The following is a 10,740-nucleotide window of genomic DNA, read 5'->3' as shown; positions in this document are numbered from 1 at the left end:
AGTCCCAGGAGCCACACTTGGGCCAGTCACCCACCCCACTCGCCCTGCACTCCTACCGCATGGACCTCCCTGTCCATGAGGACAGCAGCCGGGGCTGCCCTGCTCCCTGAGCTTGCCCACAGGAGACGGTGCTGGGCTGCTGGCCGGAGGCTGGGATCCACCCCACAGCCTCAGGATGTGTCCACGAACATTTCTCCTCCTATGAGCAGTCTACCCCTGAAAGGACAAGTGGCCTCCTCATTCCTCGGCCTCACCAGGAAGGATAGCGGCCACTCTAAGCCTTGCAAACACTGTACTTGGGACCATTGGTCCCTGGAGGGCCCCAACTTCGGTACCAGACCAGCCTCTTGCCCCACTCTCTCCGCTGGCTTAGAAACATTCTGGAATAGCCCATCCATGTGCGCTTACACACACTGTCTGCATTCTTAAAGGATGAGCAAGTCCCATTAGCCACAGAGCGGGAGGTGTGCTACGAAACATCATAGATGAGCTGTTAAGTGTCCGCAAAGTCCCAAAAACTACACGTGTGAGAAACAGTGGGAAATGTGTGTTTGCAATAGTAAAACTGAGGCTTCTCCTCTATTCCCCGCTCTCCGTGTTTGCCCCAGGCCACCAGGAGAGTGGGAGCAAAATTTTAGAGCTGCCCTTCTATTCCCCACCTCCTCCCTGAGGGAAATACCTTAGGACTTCTTCATCAAAACACAAAAATGGGGCTAATTCCTTAATTCTTACCTTTTTAGCAGGGATTTTTTTAATCGAGTTTATGTCTGAGCACAGTGACCACATGCTTTTTCATTTTGTATGTTTAAGAAAATTATGAATAAATCTCTCTTTCTATCCCCTGCCCTCCTTGCTAATCATTGTGAAATCTGAGGGGCATTTCCTTTAAAGTTGCTTAGCCTTTAGAAAATGCAGTTATGGACATAGCAGTTGGGGACATCATCTGGGGACCTCACCTCCAAGCAGCCAGTCATGGTGTGGTACAGACCAGCCCGGGCCTGGGATTCCAGCTTCGGTCCCATTTCGTAGCCACCCTCCCCATCCCCCACCCCAGCCTTCCCAGCGGAAAACTTTCTAAGAGAGGACTTAACTCACAAGCAAACATCAGTTTCATTTAGCATTTTGCTTATTTAAAGATTTCACTTACATGTGAAACCTAAAACACAAACAGGGAAACAGGTCTCCGGAGGGGAGGGTCGAAGTAGGTGAAGGGGATTGAGAGGCACAAACTTCCAGTTATAAAGAGTCACAGGATGGACAGTGACAGCAGGTGATGCTGGTGACAGATGGTGACCACACGCACGGCAGGGAGCGTAGCTTCCTGTGTGCAACTCTTGAATCCCTGTGTTGTGCCCCTGAAATAAATATAACACTGCATGTCAGCGATACATCAACATAAATAAGTGAATAAATTCATGAATACATAATAACTGACTTTACCCACCAAACAGAACTGTTCGTGTCAGATGAAATCTAACCAAAGACGGTTTCCCTTAAAATTCTCAGCTAGACTGCTGCCATTTCAGTGGGACATTCGGACCGGGTACCTCCTAAAACACAGGGCGGTTCCTCCATCACGTCACAGGTTACCGTGATGTTGGGAGTGGGTGACATTTGAGACCTCACTAAGTTCTGAATTCAGACCGCCACCGCGCGTCTAATTATGCCCAGGGGACTGCTCGCCTGCCTCCCGAGCTGAGTGATGCTCCTGTGATGTGGGTTATTGAAGACGCAACGTATTTGTCACTCACATCAGACACCACAGCTGGCTTCTCCGGGTCTCTGCGCCCAAGGGAGAGAGCGAAAACAAAATCGGAGCTCTGACCCGTGCTCCAAGGACACTCTGTGAGTGTCCTGATGGGGTCACAGCCCGCCCTGCTCTGAAAGGAGCATTGCAGCAAGAATGCACGACCTCCGCCGTCCCGAGGAGAGGCTGATTTCATGACTGAGACACTGTGCTCACATCTGCTGCATGCTGCCCAAGGATCTGCACTCCAATACAGTAACCATGGGGAGCAGAGCCCCTCAAGCCGAGCCAGAGAACCGAAGCTGTCCCGGCCGGTGCCCGCCCCGTCCCCAGGCTCTATGCCCAAGGCTGTCCTGCAACATCTCCGGTGAGCCCGTCTGCATTACCTTTGCATTTACTTGGCTTCATTGCATGCACAGGCGGCCCGCTACTTTCTAGGAATCCATGAATGACTCCGGAATCTGTCTACACCAATGCGGGATACATTTTATTTGTGGCACCGTAAAGTGAAGCACAAGAAATGCTCGAAACCAGTCTGCAGCTGCACCGATGGAAGAAGAAGCCCGGAAGACCTGTCTCCCCCACGGAGCTAACCTCCCTCCCAGCCCCTGCCGCCCTAGACCTGCAGGAGATGCCCTGGGAGAAGGTCATGGAGAAGGTCACGAAAAGCCAGAGGAGGGGCGCCTGGGTGGCTCAGATGGTTAAGCGTCTGCCTTCGGCTCAGGTCATGATCCCAGGGTCCTGGGATCGAGTCCCGCATCGGGCTCCCTGCTAGGCGGGGAGCCTGCTTCTCTCCCTCTGCCTCTGCCTCTCTCTCTCTCTCTGACTTTCATGAATAAATAAATAAATAAAAAATTAAGAAAAGCCAGAGGAAGGGGAACCGTAGGGCGAGCTTCCTGGGAGCATGCTAGTGGCCCGCGAGGCTGACGACTCGGCGGGGACACGGAGCATTGCTGGATTTTCCCCAGATCTCTCGCCTCATCTCGAGCACACCTCCTTCCTTCACTGCTACTCCTCCAGAGGCATCGGATCCCCTCGCAGCCCCGAATCTGCCCGCCCGGGGACTACCCTGAATTCCACAGAAGCAGGCGCTTTGACTTCTCCGTTTGTTGAAAGGAAAAGTCCGACAGTGACCCTCACTCGGGCGTCAATGATGGATAAGCATTTGTGATTTCACAAGACCTACCCGAGGCGAGGGACAATCACTGGTCATCTATTGTGGACTAGGAACAGTCTTACGATTCCAGGACTGAGTCTTCGAATGTCAGGCGTCCGTCCTGTGGAGAGGGAGGTCGGGGCCAGCTGGAAATCGTTTGGGAACGAGCCCACCTTCCTCGCTTGTGGCTGGTGGCCTGGTGGCTGCCCGGTCACAGGCGAGCTGAGGTCAGCGTCAGAATGGGTCAGCCGTCAGGGGCTGGGCTTCCTTTTGACCAAGGACACACAGACAGAGAACTTGATATTTTAAATGATTATATAGATTCTAGACATCACTTGGCCAACTTCCTCCAACCACAATGTACACATATACACAAAGACCAGCCGGAAGGTATTTGCCAATAAGAAGAGCCATATAGAAGGAAGAACAATGAATCCTATTCTACACATTTGATTAAAATCTTGGCTTCGAGAAACTCACACTTGGAGAAAGATACCACTCACTTAGTAATTAAGGAACCTCCACTTGTGCCCCCCCATCACCCCATACTGACCTATCATACCAAACATACAGCACATACCCCCCAGAAAAACACTTGAGTAGAAACATCATCTCTAGATTTCTTTCAAAGTATGTGTATCTACCCAGGAATATTTTTGAGCAATATCATATATCATGATCTCCACAAAATTTTAAAAAAGGAAGAACACAGCTTCTCCTCCCTAACCAAGGGAGCCCTGCCCACCCCGCCAAACAAGGAAATCTTCAAACAAGGCAAGAACTCGCGGTCTAACAGAGCGAGCTCGAACGCCGAGAAGCTCTTGCAGCACGTAGGTTGAAAGTATGAGAGGCAGCCAGTCACAGCTCCACACCGGTCCTGGAGGCTCTGCTTAGGAGACAACAAGCTGGACCCTGCCCGATTCGCAGAACTGTCAACTTGACCCAAGTGGCCACGCTCTCAAGCAGCTTCTGACTGATAGAGGCGCTCGTGCTGGCCACACGTGACAAATACGTTTTAATGATCCACGACTCAACTCACACATTCCCCAAGGCAGTCATAAATATCATAAACAATCTCATTTGTATCACTGTGATTTCCAAGACATCAAACGAACAAAACATGACTTTTCAAGCCTCACTGTGATGACCAGATCTTCCAGAGCCTACGCTCCGACTCAGTTCAGCTGCAAGGACGCCTGCTTCATCTTGGCACCGGAAGCACTTTGCTCCAGTGTCTACCAGGACGAGAACTGTGTGAGAGCTCCATGTGCCTGATTGATGGGGCATCTTCTGCAGGGCCCAGCACAACACCCTCTGCATGGCAGGCTGACGGGAAATATCTCTTCAAGGCGCTGTTGTGACGGGGCCGACTTCAGATTAAAACCCTGGCTTAGCGGGGAGACCACCGTCTCACCAAAATGGGGTGGAGTGAGCTCGCTCCGCATAGCAGGGCCGCTCACCTCGGCTCAAGGATGGATAAATCGGTGATCTGATCTCCAAGTGGGAACCTCAACAGGGGACTGACCACAGAGGAGCGGCCACCATGGAGGCAAGTGCTCCTTGCAGCTGCACTGGACGGCTAGACCCTGGGTCACGGCAATTGGCCACGGAAGGGATGTGTTCAACTTATGAACCATGATACTTGCCCCTTCTGCAGATCCAGGCCATTTTTCTCTTGCAATGATGGACTTGAATTTAGAGTCAGGAGTGGTTAAGATCCCAGCAGCATTTTATTCTCTGAAACTTATAAAATAGTGAGTAGCCATGGAGTTAGAGTAGTTTCTCTGAGCAAGGGAATCGGCTGGTTGATAGCAAAGATTTGAGCAGGAAGTAGGAGACCTGCTTTAGTGTCGATATTAGAGGACATCCCCAAGCCCTTGTGCTTGCAGCAGACTTGGGGTGTCATGGGGCTGCTGACCCTTGCCCATAATTGTGTCAGTTCGATTCTCCAGAAAAACAACCAGTAGGAGATAGAAAGATAGATGATAGATAGATTAGATAGATAGATAGATGATAGGTAGATAGATATTAGATAGATAGATGACAGATATAAATAGAGAGATGATAGGTGATAGATAGATGATAGATAGATAGATAGATAGATAGATAATAGATTTATTTATAGATTTTAAGGAATTTTCTGACCTGGTTGTAGGGGCTGGCAAATCTGAAATTCAAAGGACAGGCCAGCAGGCTGGAAACTCAGGCAGGGATTAATGCTGTAGTCTTATGGCAGAATTTCTTCTTCTGGGTGCTTGCTTTGGCAGCCCATACTAAAATTGGAATGATACACCCCAAACCGAGGATGACATGCAAATTCATGAAGCGTTCCACATTTAAAAAAAAAAAGAATTTCTTCTTCTGGGGAAACCTCATTTTTTGCTCTTAAGGCCTTCAACTGATTGGATGAGGCCCATCCACATTGTTGCAGGGTGTCCCTGGTCTGAAGCCCAGGAGAGGTGAGGTGGGACACATCCTCTCACAATTACCCACGGCTTGAAAAACATTATTTACCTTTTACAACAAGGAAAAATGCTTCAACCTACATTAAATTGCAAATTTTTCCTAACGTTAAAAAATACTAACAAAAGCCATGAGCACTTTGTCCTAACTCAGGGACACCGACAGCACGGGCAAGGTTATCTGTCCACCTAGCACCTGTTCTGCCTAAACCACCTGGCGCATTAGTTTCTGGCTCTCCTTTTGTCCTTCTAAGTTTTGGTCGTGGGGCATGGGGATGACCTTCTCAGTAACAAGTTTTAAAACAACTGCAAAAAGGCTCTCTTTATTTCTCTTTTCCTGCCAGCCTCTCAGGGATCTGCTTCTCCAGTAGGCTTGGCTATTTCTCATTCCCTCATCCTTCCATTGTCTCCCAGCACTATCTTTACCCTCCTGTGTGCAGAATCCTTGGAAGAGTCTACAGAAGCTTCTCCTGGATTTCTAGGAGCCAGCCCCGTGCTAGCCCAAAGCGATGGTTCAGGACCACGAACAGTTACTCGCATGACGGGGGCAGCCCCTCCCCACACAGCTTCCTGCTCCAGCACCTGCGCCCGCGAAAGCCGTGTTTCTGAGGTGCGGTCCCATGGAACAAAAAATGCTTGGAGATTAGAGAAGTTTGGGAAACGCTGCATATTCCACCGACCAACTTTCTATGTAGAAGTTGTGGGAGGTCTGGCTGGGAAGAACCTGTAATCCTTCATGCAGCTTTTTCTAAAGTTATTTGACTTTTTGTCAAAAACTGATCAAAGAGGCAGCCAAGGAATGGGGCATGGCCTTAATAAATAAGCACTATGTGCCAGGGAGGGCCAAGTCACTGACAGCCGTTATGTATTCGAGCAAATGAGCTCATCAGCAACTGTCCTCAGAGCTGCTGATCAATCTCAGTGATCTGGGGAGGTCTTCACTCGAGAAGTCAGGAAAAGGCAGACAATCTCAGTGTTTTTATGTCATGAGCCTCACAGGGACAGTGCTTCGAGGAAGAGGCAATAACCCTCTGATATGGAGAGACACCACAGAGCTGAAAGCAATCGCCAGTACTCCTGGACGCTGTATTCCACACCTGGCCCCGTGTCGAGGGCTTCACATTTATGGATCCATTTATTATGCACAATAATCCCACATGGTAGGAAAGACCATCTCCATTTTATAGAGAAGGGAACTGAAGCAGAAGGAGGTTGAGTGCCCCATCCTTAACTGCGCGGCAAGTAAGCACTGACGTCGGGATTGGAAGCCAGGCAGTGTGATCCCAGCGTCGGTACCTCCACCACGGGACGCAGGCTCGCTCTATCCTGTGGATTATCTCCACCCAGAGCAGTCTCAGTGCCAAGGAGTCAGCATCATGGAAGAGACAGTAGTACAGACCAAATGGAACCACATTTCCCTCCCTCTCCTTCTGCTAAGGCTATAAGCCTGTAAAGATGAATTTTCACTGTCATCCAGCCAACTGTAGTCCAGGGGATGTCTCAGAGAGGGTAGAAAAATTGGAGGTTCTCAAATCCGAAGCCATGAGTGTCGTGCACTGGAGGCTCCAGAGTCGGGAAGCATGACAGGAGTGCTTGGGAGTCGGACTTCGCAGGGAGCAAGAACCTTGTGCAGAGGGGTGTACTATGAAGGCACCTACCACAGAGGTCCTCGGGTTCCCCAAAGAAGTGGCTCCAGTGGGAGCAGCATTGGCTATGGGAGGTTGCAGCAGGGGTGCTCCCACTCGAGCAGGCATCCGAGTCCCCGGGATCCTTGCCAAAACACAGGTAATGGGCCCTGGCTCCTGAGTTTCTGACTCGGGAGGTCCGGGGAAGGATGAGAATGTGCACTTCTCACATGTGCCCAGGATGCTTGGGCTGCTGGTCCAGGGACCCCACTCTTGGTGCCCCGGTGGGTACCACTCAGATCAGGTCATCACTCACATCCTTCACATTTGCCATGCTCACCCCCTCCGGCCTGGCACTTGCCCCTATGCCCCGTGCTTTGCTCTCACCTCTCCTTCCTGGGCTCATTGTGTATGTTGTCTCCTGGAAAGCCTTTCCTGATACCACAAGTCTGGGGGAAGGACCCCTCTTCCATGCTGCCTGAAAATACATGGCTTCTGCTCCCAGGGCACCAGTCACATGGGTGGGTCAGCTACTTGCTTGGCCATCAGACCACACCTAGCCAGTCCCTGCAGGGTCCTCTGATTTTGGCAGTGTCTGCCAAGTGTGATGGATTCAACAGATACTGGTTGGATCAATGAGCAGACTCATCTAGCTTGAGGCCATCCCTTAGAAGAGGATATTTGAGGGTCCCCACTAGACTTGGCTCTGCAGCTTTTCCACACTTGCCCCAGTATCCCTCCCTGTGCTGCCCTTCAAACCTTATGAACCTCACAATTCAGCCAAATGCCCAGCAGTGTAGGTAGGGTGACCACCGTCTGAACCGGAACACCTCTGGGTATGAAAAGGACACTCAACACTAATTTAGGGGTAGAAGATGCACATTTGGGCTGTCCTAGGAAGAGCAGCACATAGGTGCAGCCCAAGTGTGAATCCTCCGTGAGGCTGCTCTCTCGTACTTCTAAGCCAGTCTACCAAGGGCCCATTTGAGGCAGGTGTCCATCCTCGGCCCAGTCAGCTGTGGCCAAGTTGACAGAGCCACGTAGTATAAAACCTAGCAGTCTATGATTAGGTGAGCACATGGTCAGAAGTCTGGGGACACTCAGCTAGAGATAGTATAACTGGCAGGCATTTGGCCAGGCTGTCCCCTAATAAACACATAGGCTTGCTAACAAAAAGACTACGGAGACCACACACATCCCATCCAACAGAAGTCCTTGGAATGTTGGTGTCTGAGTCTGTTTGGCCTGCTATCACAAAATATCACAGACTGGGTGCCTTATAGGCAAGAGAAAGTTATATACCACAGTTCTGGAGTCTGGACGTCTGAAGTCACCTGTTTCTCTCTGCTGCAGGGAAAGGCCTCTGTTCCCAGATCCTAGCACTTCGATTGGGACCATTCAAATACACCACAAAAAGCAGCCCAGGGACCAAATCATCTTTTATTACCTTGTTTGTCTGGAGAAATCTGTTCCAAATTCCAAACAACAGACTTGAACGTGAACTATGGGACATAACCCATTTGCAAGTTGGAGCTGTCTGGAAAAGAGAGTACTGATCTGACCCCAGTGAAGAAAACAATCTGGTCTAGTTCTTTCTGACAGTGATGGGAATTGTTAATGTTTTAAATAAGACAGGAACAAGAATGACTACATTTAAGACTTTAGAGGGGGAAAAGATGTTTCTTTTTGAGAAACAACAACCATATGTGCAATAATAAATGGTACTTACTGATCGTTCAACAGGAAACAAATAAGGACGGAGAAAGGCAGTGCAGAGTTCCCAAGGAAGACTAATTATGAAGATTTTAAGCGAATGAACTCCAGATCAAAGCCCGGAGTCCTCTGATAAGATCATGTACTCGTTAACGGAACACAGTGTCATCAACTTATTTTTAGCTCAGGAACTGGAATACTCTCAGCGTCACATGATCGGAGTGTGACCCAGGTGGCCCAAAGCAGGGCAGGTTTTGTTCTTCTCTCCTTGGGAGCAAAGTGTTAGGTCTGTTTGAAAAAAGAATAAGAAATCCTCTTATTTAGCAATGATTTCTTTTTTTTTCTACCTCTGAGACCACATTTTTTTTTATTGTATATAAATAGTTGTGTGTGATTAAGCAGGTCCTTCTATGCTTAAAAACATACAGTTCCTTCACATATGTATTCAAATATGAACTAAGAACACAAATGTCACCACACTGTGTGTTTAAAAAGCCACTTACTAATTTACTATTGTGTTGTAACAAATTACCATCGACTTGGTAATTTGTTAAACAATACAAACGTATTTCGTTACTATTCTGGAGATCAGACATTCAAAATGAGTCTCCCTGGGCTCAAGTCAAGGCGTGAGCAGGACTGCGGTCCTTCTGGAGGCTCTGGGGGGGCATCTGCTTGCTTGCCTTTTCCGGTGTCTCAAGGCCACCCCCTTCCTTGGCTCACAGCCCCAAACCCATCTTCAGAGCAGCTGCGTGTTGGCAAGCCAGGCCCCTCTCACCCTGCCATCTCCCTGGTTCTCTGCCAATGGAGAAGTTTCTCAGATCTTAAGGAATCCTGCAACTACCTTGGGCCCACTGGATAATCCAGAATGACCTTCCCACCTCAAGGTCCTTAACCTTAATCATACCCGCAAAGTCCCTTTGCCATGCAAGGTAGTACGCTCACAGGGTCCAAGGATTAGGGTGTGGATATCTGGAGGGGCCATTATTCTGCCTACCACAGCCACTACAAAATTTCTACTAAGCCCCCACCAAGTCTAAAATTCACATGGGTTTTCTTTCATATTAAGGGGTTTTCTTTCATATTAAGGCAATAGTCAAGTTGCCTATTATCTATACTTTGGGAGGAAAAAGCATACATCTAATCCCACGATTGCTCTACATTTAACAGGACAGATTAGGAGTCGTGTTTATCCAGAGAACCTTAGAGTTGATAGGAGCCAAGGAGGAGTGCAATGGCCGCCATGTTACGGAGTGTGAAAGATTGGGCTGGTGTGTGCTCTTCCTCCCCAGTACTCACACTGGCTGGGCTTCTCAGCCTTCCCCAAGCACATTCCCTCTTCTTGAATCTTAGCCTCCTACTTACGTGGCACAAGCCTTTCTTCGATCCCTTTCATACTACACTTTTTTCCTTTCTCTTTTGGCTCTCGTGCCAATGCCTGACCCCATGGTTTCTGGAAGATGGCGCGTAGTCCCCCTCCGTCTTGGGCATTTCTTTCCCCAGGGGATTACATCCACCACGACTGAGCTACTGTTGACATGAGCAGTGACAGCATAGCTGTCCTGGTCCTTAATTCGTGTTCTCCCTGGATCTCCACACTGAATCTGCATGGGTCCTTCAGCCACATACGTGCCCTGATAGCCTTCAGGCTCTCACTTTTCATGTCCACATGGGACTTTCTCTCTACTCCTAATCAAAAATTCATTTTAACTTTTGTATTCTCAAGCCTGGCTAAAAATATCATCACCATACACCCAAGATACCAAATATGAGAGCTTTGCTGTCAACCCAGATTCTTCTCTCTCCTAAAACAAACACTTTTAATAAGTTTTCAAGATCTGCTTATTCTACCTGAGAGATGTCTTTCAAATCCCATCTTCCATTTCCTTGAAAAGACATAAGACATAAAAAATGGACACATAGAGAAGCAAAGCACTCATTGCTTCCCAGATAACAGTCGAGGACACCTGTCCAAAGTTTCCTGGGTGGAAGTCCCTGATGGTATTATCATGCAATGACTTGCCATATTTACAAAGT

General features: G+C 48.9%; 1 long non-coding RNA gene across 5 annotated transcripts; it reads right to left on the bottom strand.

Annotated features, from left to right (window-relative positions):
* Positions 1 to 1,076: 1,076 nt before the first annotated feature.
* LOC123839893 (uncharacterized) lies at positions 1,077 to 8,934 on the bottom strand. 5 transcript variants are annotated; one of them, XR_006789783.2, is made up of 6 exons: positions 8,720 to 8,934; positions 8,438 to 8,527; positions 5,049 to 5,176; positions 2,934 to 3,170; positions 1,445 to 2,212; positions 1,077 to 1,355 (listed from the first exon to the last, which is right to left on the bottom strand). It is a non-coding gene; the product is annotated as an uncharacterized LOC123839893 (long non-coding RNA). The 5 variants fall into 5 exon arrangements; XR_006789779.2 differs by lacking the exon at positions 5,049 to 5,176 and having other exon boundaries at positions 8,720 to 8,930; XR_010409910.1 differs by lacking the exons at positions 5,049 to 5,176; positions 8,438 to 8,527 and having other exon boundaries at positions 1,445 to 1,550; positions 2,134 to 2,212; positions 8,720 to 8,903.
* Positions 8,935 to 10,740: the final 1,806 nt, after the last annotated feature.

This window comes from Mirounga angustirostris, unplaced genomic scaffold (genome assembly GCF_029215605.1).
Source record: "Mirounga angustirostris isolate CCGP_5_RB_7025 unplaced genomic scaffold, mMirAng1.0.hap1 SCAF_3, whole genome shotgun sequence".
Lineage (NCBI taxonomy): Eukaryota > Metazoa > Chordata > Mammalia > Carnivora > Phocidae > Mirounga > Mirounga angustirostris.
Note: the sequence above shows the minus strand (reverse complement) of the source record. Positions and strands in the feature narration are given on the sequence as shown.